At 37.9% G+C, this 10606-nt stretch overlaps 2 non-coding genes across 2 annotated transcripts; both read left to right on the top strand.

The window, feature by feature from the left end:
* Positions 1-7458: 7458 nt before the first annotated feature.
* Positions 7459-7599, top strand: LOC124072541. The gene has a single exon (XR_006845530.1). It is a non-coding gene; the product is annotated as a U4 spliceosomal RNA (small nuclear RNA).
* Positions 7600-8134: 535 nt separating this feature from the next.
* On the top strand, positions 8135-8275 carry LOC124072542. The gene has a single exon (XR_006845531.1). It is a non-coding gene; the product is annotated as a U4 spliceosomal RNA (small nuclear RNA).
* The last annotated feature ends 2331 nt before the right edge of the window (positions 8276-10606 follow it).

Here is a 10606-nt window from a genome sequence, read left to right as displayed (position 1 = left end):
TCAGATGGTACAGGCAATGTGCAGTATCTATAGTATAGTATATGCAGAATGCAATCTACAGACATGTCCTGTAAAGCTATATTTGGCAGAAAGGACACAAAGGTGAGCCCAATAACCCTTGTTGACCTACTCAGTGGAAGACATGTTGTTTTTTTCCAGCTCTTTCACCAGAAAGGAGTCATGGTCCTCCTCTTGATCGGTAAATGGCCTACAATCCTCGTTGCACATTCAGGTAACAGGCGGCAGAGTGTTTGTCTGGCAGGGATTATGTCAGGTAAACGGGGGATTTAGCATAATGTGGGCCATGCCTGTTTTGGCTTCAGTGGGATATGGGGTCATGTAAACATTGCAGCGGCAACGCGATCCACTGTGGGAGGAGGTGATTAGGGAATTAAGGGGGAATGAGCTGTCTAATCCCTTTAATTTGACTCTCTATGCCTTTCTCCTGCTATCTCTCTCTTTCACTCACCTTCTTCATTTTTTACTCTCCCGCTGTGCTTGTTTTTGACATTTTCTTATCTTTTCACATTCCTCCTCTCTGTTATGGTCTGTTGCTCTCTCTCTCTCCTGGTTTCACTTTTTAAAAAGAAGGGCCAAATAAGTGAACACCATAAAAAAGCATGTAAACTTTGTAAACACTATACAATTTTAAAATGATTTACCAAACCATTATTTGTCCATTTTTGATTTAATATGTTTTAGTTGTAGACCATCTCGGTAGCAATGAAGTATTTCCGTAAATTGTAAAATACAATTCATATAGTTCAAAGGAATAGATGGGCAATATAATAGATTCCTTGATTGCTTTATATCCATGATGTGGATGGTTATTATCTACAATATTTGTGTATATATACATACATACACAGCATGCAGGATTTATATTTGGACAATATATTGTATGTATATAAAGCTATAAATGTGTAACTTATAATTATGAATGCATCAGTGACTGTTTAATGTTAAAGGGTTATTACATTTCATGACTGATATATTATTTTTGTATTTTTTGCTCCTTTTGTATTTTGTTCATGTAAGTGCATGTGCTACATGCACAGAAGGAAAGCCAAAGAGAGGACAGAGGGACAGAAAGACAGAACAGTGTCAAAGGTTAATTGCACAAACACCCAGAGACCAGGAAAACCAGCTGGATCCTACACACACACACACACACACACACACACAACCTAATTCACATGGGGTACAGGTGAAAAATGCACCTTTTAGATGAAACACCTCAGCAATCCCCCCCAGACCTTTTGCATACATGTGCACATAGCAAATACACACGCTTTGCAAAGCATTTTATTCTGGTGATGGAACCCCTTTGGCCCTTCACTATTGTTATTTTATCCCCTGTTTTTACGACCCTGCCTCTGCTATTATATCCATTATGGACCTCAGTAGCAGGAACTACATTTCAGGCTTGGAATCCCATAGTGATAGAGCCTCATTGCAAACCTTTGTGTTGTTTAGAGCCACCACTGCCAAAATGGACCAGATATAGGATTTGTCTTTTCAAATTAGCAGTCAGCTGTCGAAAGCAGTTTGCAGGGCACTGCTCTTTCGCATTTTTTACATGTAATGTAACAATGGCATTTTTCAGCTACCATAATGGGGTTACCTGTAACTCAAGCCACGTTACAGTGACAGTGGACAAGGGACAAAGGAGTAAACAAGGGCCTCATCTGTGAGCTTGAACATCCTAACTGATCATCTACCACACACTGTGTTCATAGATGGAAAGTCGCTGAACTGAAATGAGTTCATGTTGCAGGTGCAGGTTGTCTGCAGATGCATGTAGTTTTTTGGGGCAGATTTTTCTGTCTGTTCTTCAATAACAACCCACACACCAAGAAGCAGAGTGATCAGGGTTTGGCTTAAATTAAAAAACAACATTCATGTTCAGATTTTGCATACTTTTGACAGAAAACCGTATTGGCCACACTGGCACAATGTCTCAACACAAATATCAAGTGTGTTTGTTATGGCCGCAAGGTGGCGAAATTCTGCCAAAATGTATTCTCTGAAACACAAACCGAACAGGATCTCAATCATCACAATTTCTGAGCTGTTAATGACACTCTTGTTGTTGTCATAGTTAAATTGACAGTTATAGGCTAAAACTGACCAATCACAACAGTGCACATGTATTCTGTTGAACTCCAAATGTTGTTATCATGATTTATTTTTTATGTTTACTGTGTATGTGATGTATTCCCAAAAACATAATGATGCACTAAAGAAAATGGTAATATCTGAGGATAAAAACCAAAAAAGGTTATTTAACTGATGATATATTTGATTTTTATTAATTTTGTCCATATACTTGAAATTGCTTGCCAAAGGAAAAGAAAAGACAAACAATAGTAATTACAAAACCCTTCTGGTGCAAAGTGTTAAAAAACAAAAACAATTAAAAGTTTTCTTAAAAACAACAACAAATAATAAATAGATTTGGAGAAGACATGAACATCATAAACAAATCAGAAATCATAGTGACTGAAATACTCTTTGTTGTATTGCTTTTGTATTGAAGAATACATGAGATTCTGTTCTTTCTTGTACATTCATGATTGTTCATGTAATAAGTTATATTACATGAATGAAACCATGCTTTTTTATGCATGAAGTCTAATAATTCATCTGCCTTTAACAAAGTGTTACCAAACATAGGCTATCATGTGATTTTGAATTACTTTTTGTTTTGTTTTTTTTTTGGTTTTTTTTTTGGTGATTTGATAAATCAAAATGTCACATCAACTGGAAGTAGGCATCTGTTTTGTCCTAACCTCAAAGTCATTCCTCATGGATGCTGAAAATCCTTTTAATGGGCCCTCCTTTCTCACCTTCATGGACACCCTTTTAGGATAAGATGTTACTTCATGAATGCACCTGTTCAAAACTGTCAGTTCATGAAGTCTGTTGTAAGGCTGTAAGGACACTGTAGAGCTAGAACCATGGAGTGAAATGTGAACAACATATTTTTCACGCCTATTCCTCATTTCATCATCCGTTTTATTATTACTTCTTGAAAGTGCACACAGCTGATTGATGTATTCATATCAATAAATCATGCTGAATTGAAGCTGACATTGAAAGAGTACAGAACAGCTCTCCAATAAATCTACATGAAAAGAGGTCATGAAGCTATTGTGAGAGTTCAACCAGGAAGGACACCAAGGCCCTCTTTCCACACTCTTATTATTCCTCCATATCCTGTCACCCACTCTTTTAATTCACATTCTTCCTTGTTGTTGTAAATCAGTAGCCATTCCTTCTTTTTCCATGGTAAACACCAAAGGGAGAAACAGCAGTAGAATCGCATCTCATTAGAGAAGCATGCCAGCATATATTTCATGAGGTAATGCTGTAGAGGTAAAATGTTACAGTTTTATATTTTATAGGTGAAAACCATGGCTCATTTGCCTGTATATAGTCACACATACAATATGCGATGCATACTCCCATTCCTTGACTGACACCAAGTGGGCCAAAGCAAATAAATAAATAAAACCCTATCCTATTGTATGCTGTTGGAAACAATTGTTGAATTTCTGCCAGCTAGCAAACTAAGCAAGATGGCAAAGACCACCAAATTAAACAGCAGTTTGCAACTACCCTCCAGAGTGATACGTGTTAGTTTCCTGATTTTACAACCCTATCCACAACAAGACTTACAGCCACACTAGCACCTCTGTTACACTGTACTTAGATGTCAACATGTTTCACAGTATAAGTGAAACTAGAGGAAAAGACAGGAAATCACCAACGTCATTATGAATCAACTTCATGGGATAATGACTGCCCATGCTAGTTTTCTTGGATATCCATCCAAGGTATTTCAGAATGAACCAAAGTGGTGATAAACTTTGTTATCCTTAAAACCATGTTGCTAGTGCTAGCAAAGCATTCACATTTTAAGTTGCACATGTAGCTTCAATCAAGTTCAAAGTAATCTTATTCTTTGTTATGTATGTATGTTTATGTATAACAGGTGCTGTAAGAAATTTAAGAAATGGATTCAGTCATGAAAATGTCTGCAAATATCCTTTTAAATCATAATCACTGTAATCATGATTTCAACCCAAAAGGCTCAGCAGAGCTAAAAATCCAGTTAAAAATAAAAAAAAGACCAACGTGGACAGGCAATTGAAGCACGATTGTGCTGACTGTTTGTCAGCAGAATGTAGGTGGATTGTTAAGTCTTTGGAGGATGAATACACTGGCTTGCTGATACAGTGCAGTTTCTGACCTTTGGTGAGGTTTATGTCACACATGCCTCAAAGCGGCGATACATGTTGAGGTTGCTTGAAGTTCTCATAGGTTTATTTCTAAAATCAGTGGGGATTTTAGAAAACGGAGAGTAACGCTGACACTAGGGATGAGTGTAATTGCATCTGTTAGTGACATGTTTTCTTATGGAGGTTCAGAAATCACTGTTTAGCCTCCTGGAGTTAATGTAGGTCTTATGTATACAAACATCTGTAGCGGGAGGTCTCCACATGACAATTGTAGTTAGTGACGTATTCCTGTGACATTTAGATGGTGGGTGAATGACACTGCCTTTTTGAAAGTCCTGTTGATTTATAGCACAATAACCTTGTGTACTGTGTAGTCACAAGTTGTGGGTATGCTCATCAATCTTCTGGAAATAAAATTGGGCTTCTATATGATTTATTACCTTGAATTAAGGTATACGGGAAATCCTAAAAGTTCTTGAATTAAGAAAACAAACAAAAACAAATCCAGCACTGAGCATGTGCTGCCAATTATCTCTTAATGTAAAGCCTCATTAGCAACTTCAGCTGTCACATAAATATGCTAAAAGTAAGAGTAAAACTCCTCTTCTTCTGAACTGCAACAACTTATATCAGCACACATGCAGTTTATTCACAATATCATGACCATGAAGCATATGTCTCGACATTTTTTTCTGTAAGTAGACTACACAAATAGTCTTGTGGTAAACATCCACAATGCCAGCTTTAAAGATACTGTGCAGAGGACAACCACTGTGCCACCATATCATCCAGGAAAAAGATTTAGCTATTTTAAAATGAGCTATACATAGTTTGTATCTGGTACCACTGGAATGCTTCACACGGCATAGACATCAAACTTTTTCATAAGCAGAGAAAAGCTTCTTTTATAACAGAGCTAGAAAAGAATAATAATTATAAAGGCATGCAACTTAAACAGTTCACACATAAATACACCCAGTCTTCGATCCCCATACCTACCACACAGTAACACATCTTCACACACACAGAGACAGGGGTGTATTCACCTCACGGCTGAGAGCAGTTTCGGGTTTTATTGACAGGCAGATTGATTAACTAGCAGCTGGTCTGCCTTGACCCATCTATCATAACATGAAAGAAATGGAGACACAAAGTAGAGAGGGGATACTAATGAGTGACAGAGCAGGAGAGTAGTGCAAGCTCTGTTCTACTCCATCGCTCATTATCAAAGAGTGTGAGAGTGTGTTTGTATTTGTATAAATGAGGGAGAGGATTTGAGGGTAGAGAAATTGGGGACAGAACGCACTACCAACAATGGCATTCTGCATCTGTCACAACTATGCAATGCAAGCGACTGTACATTAGAGACTGAGTGAGAGAGAATACATTCCAAAAGAAGAGAAGTGGAAGAATGTGAGGTAGATGTTAAGGTAACGTCTAATTAGGTGGCATTCGTGGTCCTTTTCACTTGAGTAGGGGTCATATTAGTAGCCCATGTTCTGTACGTGGAAGTTCTATTCTTTTTCACATAGCCCTTAAATCAACATGAAATTTCAAGGTGAAATAATCAACGCAAACAATGACCAAATTATGTCACCTTGACAAGAGAAGTGATAAACTGACGCTGTCAAGGAAATGTGTCTTGGAGAGAATTATATATACTCTCTATTTCCGACATACTGTACGTGCATTATTACTTGAGCTTCGTAAAATAAAATGATAGGAAAAAAGAAATTCAAGATCTAATAAATGAAAATGAATTTACTGTACTGGACACATAATATTGAGCTGATGAAGAAGTAGCCAAAGAGTGAGCCATTTCTCTTCCTTCCCATCTCCACTTAGAACTGCAGTATCAAACAGATAGATGACATGTGCCTGTTTTTTTTAATCTTTCACAAAAATCTCTCTTTCAAATGCATCGCTGACTAACCATATTCGTGCGCTGCTTGAATGGAGGCTGATGGAAAAGTATTTACATGCCAACATCTTTAACTTGAAAAAAATTTGCTTGTCCATCCTGGCTGTTTCTCATCACAGCTGATTGGCTCTTAAGAATATAAATACACATGCTGGCTGCACTGTTTGATGTCGGAATGAATGCTGATTGGACCCTTTCTCCCTAATGACAAAGGACAAAGTCAAGATGTTAGTGGGTGTCAGTGGGTGCGAAACAAAAACATGGATCAACAGCGTTTTGCCCCTGCAGAGCTGATAGTTTATTAGTTCGGGATCTATCATGGTTACTGAGTTTTTAACTAGTTTTTGTAATTTAAAGTCTTGAGTTTGCCACTGTGGATCAGTGAAAGTTCATGCACTGTATTTGAAAAATCCATATGTATAATTTTTCTTTACTATTATATGTGACAGAATTTTTATTCGTACAGTGATTACAGATGTATTGAGAAAGCTGGAATAAAGCTTGTCCTTATGTGTGATGAAGACCTGTGTGGTGGATACACATTGGTTTGTGTTTAATTATTTTGGAGGTGGGGGTTCTTTCCCTCTCTTGTGGACATTGGTAGACTACCTGCATGTTAACAGCACATACTTTGCATATCCTTATGGACTTGCTTCAAGGACAAGCTCCTCAGATTAAGTCTTGCCTGTATGTCTCAAGCAAAAAGTGAGAGATCATAGTGCCACCACAAGGCTGCCTTCCAGAAAAATGTTGCAGACCACCAAACTAAGGACTACAATGACTTGTATATTGGGGAGACCAAAGAGCCACTCCACAAGAGCATTGCCCAACACCGGAGGGCCAACCCCACCAGCCAGGATTCTCCAGTCCATCTAGATCTTAAGGAGAAGGGACATTAATTTCAGGACATGTTGTTGATGTAATGTTCACATCTTTGACAGGACAGATGGTTTGAGAGAGAAGTAAAGTTTTTCCACTTTGTTCAAACCCCTATTTGATAGTTCTCTGGAAATCAACAGATTTTAAGACAAATGGTAAAGTGAAGTATTTTTTGATAGATTGGACTCTTTGATTAAGTTAGCATTACATTTGTACTCTTGGCTTACTGTTTTTTCACACATGCTTGGATATCCGCTTCCAATCCTGATCATATTTGCATGCAACAGGCGGGGTTTATTTTCAGTCAACCAATCATATGCAACATCAGCAATTCAACGCTCTGAAAGCAATGATGAACCACATGTGTTGTGGTTAGTGGACACGGTCTACTTTTAACTCAAAGGCCAAGTCTGTATCCTTTTGCAGAGGCAATTTCATAGTCAATGAAGATTTTCTGAGACGTGATTATTGCTGGTTGAAAACTTTACCCAATACCCCGCCTAGGTGACTTAGAATATAGTCAGCTATGGCATTTTTTGTTAGTCTCAAAAGAGACTGTGTGCTTTGTGAGAAAGAAAACTGCTTAGTCTTTAATGTTTCAATTGTTTTTGTGTGTTAGGGGTGGGTCAAACTTTCCTGTGTCTACTTCCAGTTCCATGGCAGGGTGAGTAAGTCTTTCTGGACACATATGAAGCTGTGATCAAAGGGTACTTTGCACTTTCTGGTTTTCAATGACTTGAAATATAGTCAACTGTTGCACTTTCTGTTTTTCCACTTTGTTCAAACCCCTATTTGATAGTTCTCTGGAAATCAACAGATTTTAAGGCAAATGGTAAAGTGAAGTATATTTGACCGACTGGACTCTTTGATTAAGTTAGCATTACTTTTGTACTCTTGGCTTACTGTTTTTTCACACATGCTTGGATATCCGCTTCCATTCGTGATCACATTTGCATGCAACAGGCGGGGTTTATTTTCAGTCAACCAATCATATGCAACATCAGCAATTCAACGCTCTGAAGGCAGTGATGAACCACATGTGTTGTGGTTAGTGGACACGGTCTACTTTTAACTCAAAGGCCAAGTCTGTATCCTTTTGCAGAGGCAATTTCATAGTCAATGAAGATTTCCTGAGACGTGATTATTGCTGGTTGAAAACTTTACCCAATACCCTGCCTAGATGACTTGGAATATAGTCAGCTGTGGCAATTTTTGTTAGTCTCAGAAGAGACTGTGCACTTTGTGAGAAAGAAAACTGCTTAGTCTTTAATGCTTCAATTGTTTTTGTGTGTTAGGGGTGGGTCAAACTTTCCTGTGTCTACTTTCAGTTCCATGGCAGGGTGAGTAAGTCTTTCTGGACACATATGAAGCTGTGATCAAAGGGTACTTTGCACTTTCTGGTTTTCAATGACTTGAAATATAGTCAACTGTTGCATTTTCTGTTTTTCCACTTTGTTCAAACCCCTATTTGATAGTTCTATGGAAATCAACAGATTTTAAGGCCAATGGTAAAGTGAAGTATTTTTTACCGACTGGACTCTTTGATTAAGTTAGCATTACTTTTGTACTCTTGGCTTACTGTTTTTTCACACATGCGTGGATATCCGCTGGACACATATGAAGCTGTGATTAAGGGGTACTTCGCACTTTCTGTTTTCCCACTTTGTTCAAACCCTTATTTGACAGTTCTATGTATATCAGCAGATTTTAAGGCAAGTGGTAAAGTGAAGCTGTTACTGTTTTTTCGCATATCCTCGGATTTCCGCTTCCAGTCATGATCATATTTGCATGCAACAGGCAGAGCTTATTTTCAATCAACCAATCATATGCAGCATCAGGAATTCAATGCTCTGAAGGCGTTGTCTTGGCAGTGAGGCCGAGTGATGAACCACATGTTTTGTGGATACTGGACATGGTCTACTTTTAAATCAGAGGCTGTGGTTGTAGTTGTTTGCAGAGGCAATTTTATTGTTGATGAAATTAATAGTCAACGGTGGTAAGTTTTGTCTCTGAAGATACTGTGCACTTTTTAACAAAGAGAACTCCTTAGTCGTTTTTCCTTCAATTGTTTTCTTTAATCTTTCTTTAATGACGTGGTCAAACTTTCATCATTTTCATCAGCAATTTATTGCTTTCAAGGTGGAGTCCAGGCAGTGAGGTTGACTGATGCACCACATGTGCTGTGAGTTTTGGACATTATACACTTTTGACTCAAAGGTTGTCATCTTTTGCTTTTGTAAAATGTGTTCTTTTGCTGAGTTCATTTAATAGTTTATGGAGGTTATTTGAGTTATCGTTTTTGTCATTTCATATCTTATCCTTACCTGGTGACTTGAAGTATGGTCAGCTGTGGGTAATCTTCTCATGCCCTTTGGCGAATTTTCACTTTGGATTAATGTTAACTCTCAAATAAAAACTTGTCCCAAAGTCCTCTTGGTTGATACATCTCAATATATTCCAAATTCCAAAAGTGTAAGCCCTACTTACACTTCAGATTTAGATTTTATTTTGATTTTTGCCCAGATATATTGGGAAATCAATGGTAATGACTTCCTTCTTTTAAAATATGACAGACATAATTTTAATCTAAAATATGATAAGTCTCATTCTTCTTTTAATTTATGTTCAGTATACGACACCTTTTGTCAGAAAAAGTCTGACTATCATGCAGCTCTTGTACCAAAACTATTCGGTACAAGGGTATTTGGTAACTATTTGTCTGTGAATTCAGCTGAAGAAGACTTTTTTCTCTGTTCTTTGTGTGCCTGGCTCTGTGTGTATACTGTATGAAGAGTTCAACCTCACCCACAAATCATGTTCAGGCAGCCACAGATCTGCAGCTCACAATGTCACAAAGGTACAGGCAAGGTGAGGGTGGGTGGGTGTAATATGTAGCAAATTTGTCATTTGAAACTTTCATCACATAAGGAAAAGGGCTAGTATTTTGATGCTGAAATGTGTATGTGCACATATATTTCAGTGGTCCCATTTTAATACTTAATTGACACTACTAAAAAGCTTAAGAATAATTTAAAAAACACAAAAAATAATATACTTGCCCAGGCTTTCCAGACCCTGTTATTCTCTGTATGTCCAGCAGCTGCCCTCTTTAGATACTCGTCACCTGACCCAGCTCGTCCTTGTACACTTGTCCTTGATTGTCTCATTTTGCCATTGGTTTATTAATATCCCCATAATCACCTGCTCTTGTTTACCAGATCTACCATGTTGCTTCCTTTGCATGGGTTTCCAGCCATTTCGCATACCTTGTCTGCTATCTGCTACTTGTGCTTTGAAATTTGCTTCCAGTCTGTTGTGACTTGTTTCCTTCCCTCGCCTTGGCTTAGGGATGTGTTTGCCTGTTTGTTCTTCAACTTGCCACGTTGTATTCTTTTGACTAATGAGTAAATTGCATTACAAGCTGTTCTGTCTCTTTAAGAAGTTTTCATGTGACAATTCAATTTTAGTGTCACTGTATTGGTTATGGTCTCTGCTGACCCACAACATACATTAGCACCTTTAATATGGGTTTTGTCCAAGAGTTGGAAGGCTTATCACAATA

The sequence above is a fragment of the Scatophagus argus genome, chromosome 15 (genome assembly GCF_020382885.2).
Source record: "Scatophagus argus isolate fScaArg1 chromosome 15, fScaArg1.pri, whole genome shotgun sequence".
In the NCBI taxonomy this organism is placed as follows: Eukaryota; Metazoa; Chordata; class Actinopteri; family Scatophagidae; genus Scatophagus; species Scatophagus argus.
Note: the sequence above shows the minus strand (reverse complement) of the source record. Positions and strands in the feature narration are given on the sequence as shown.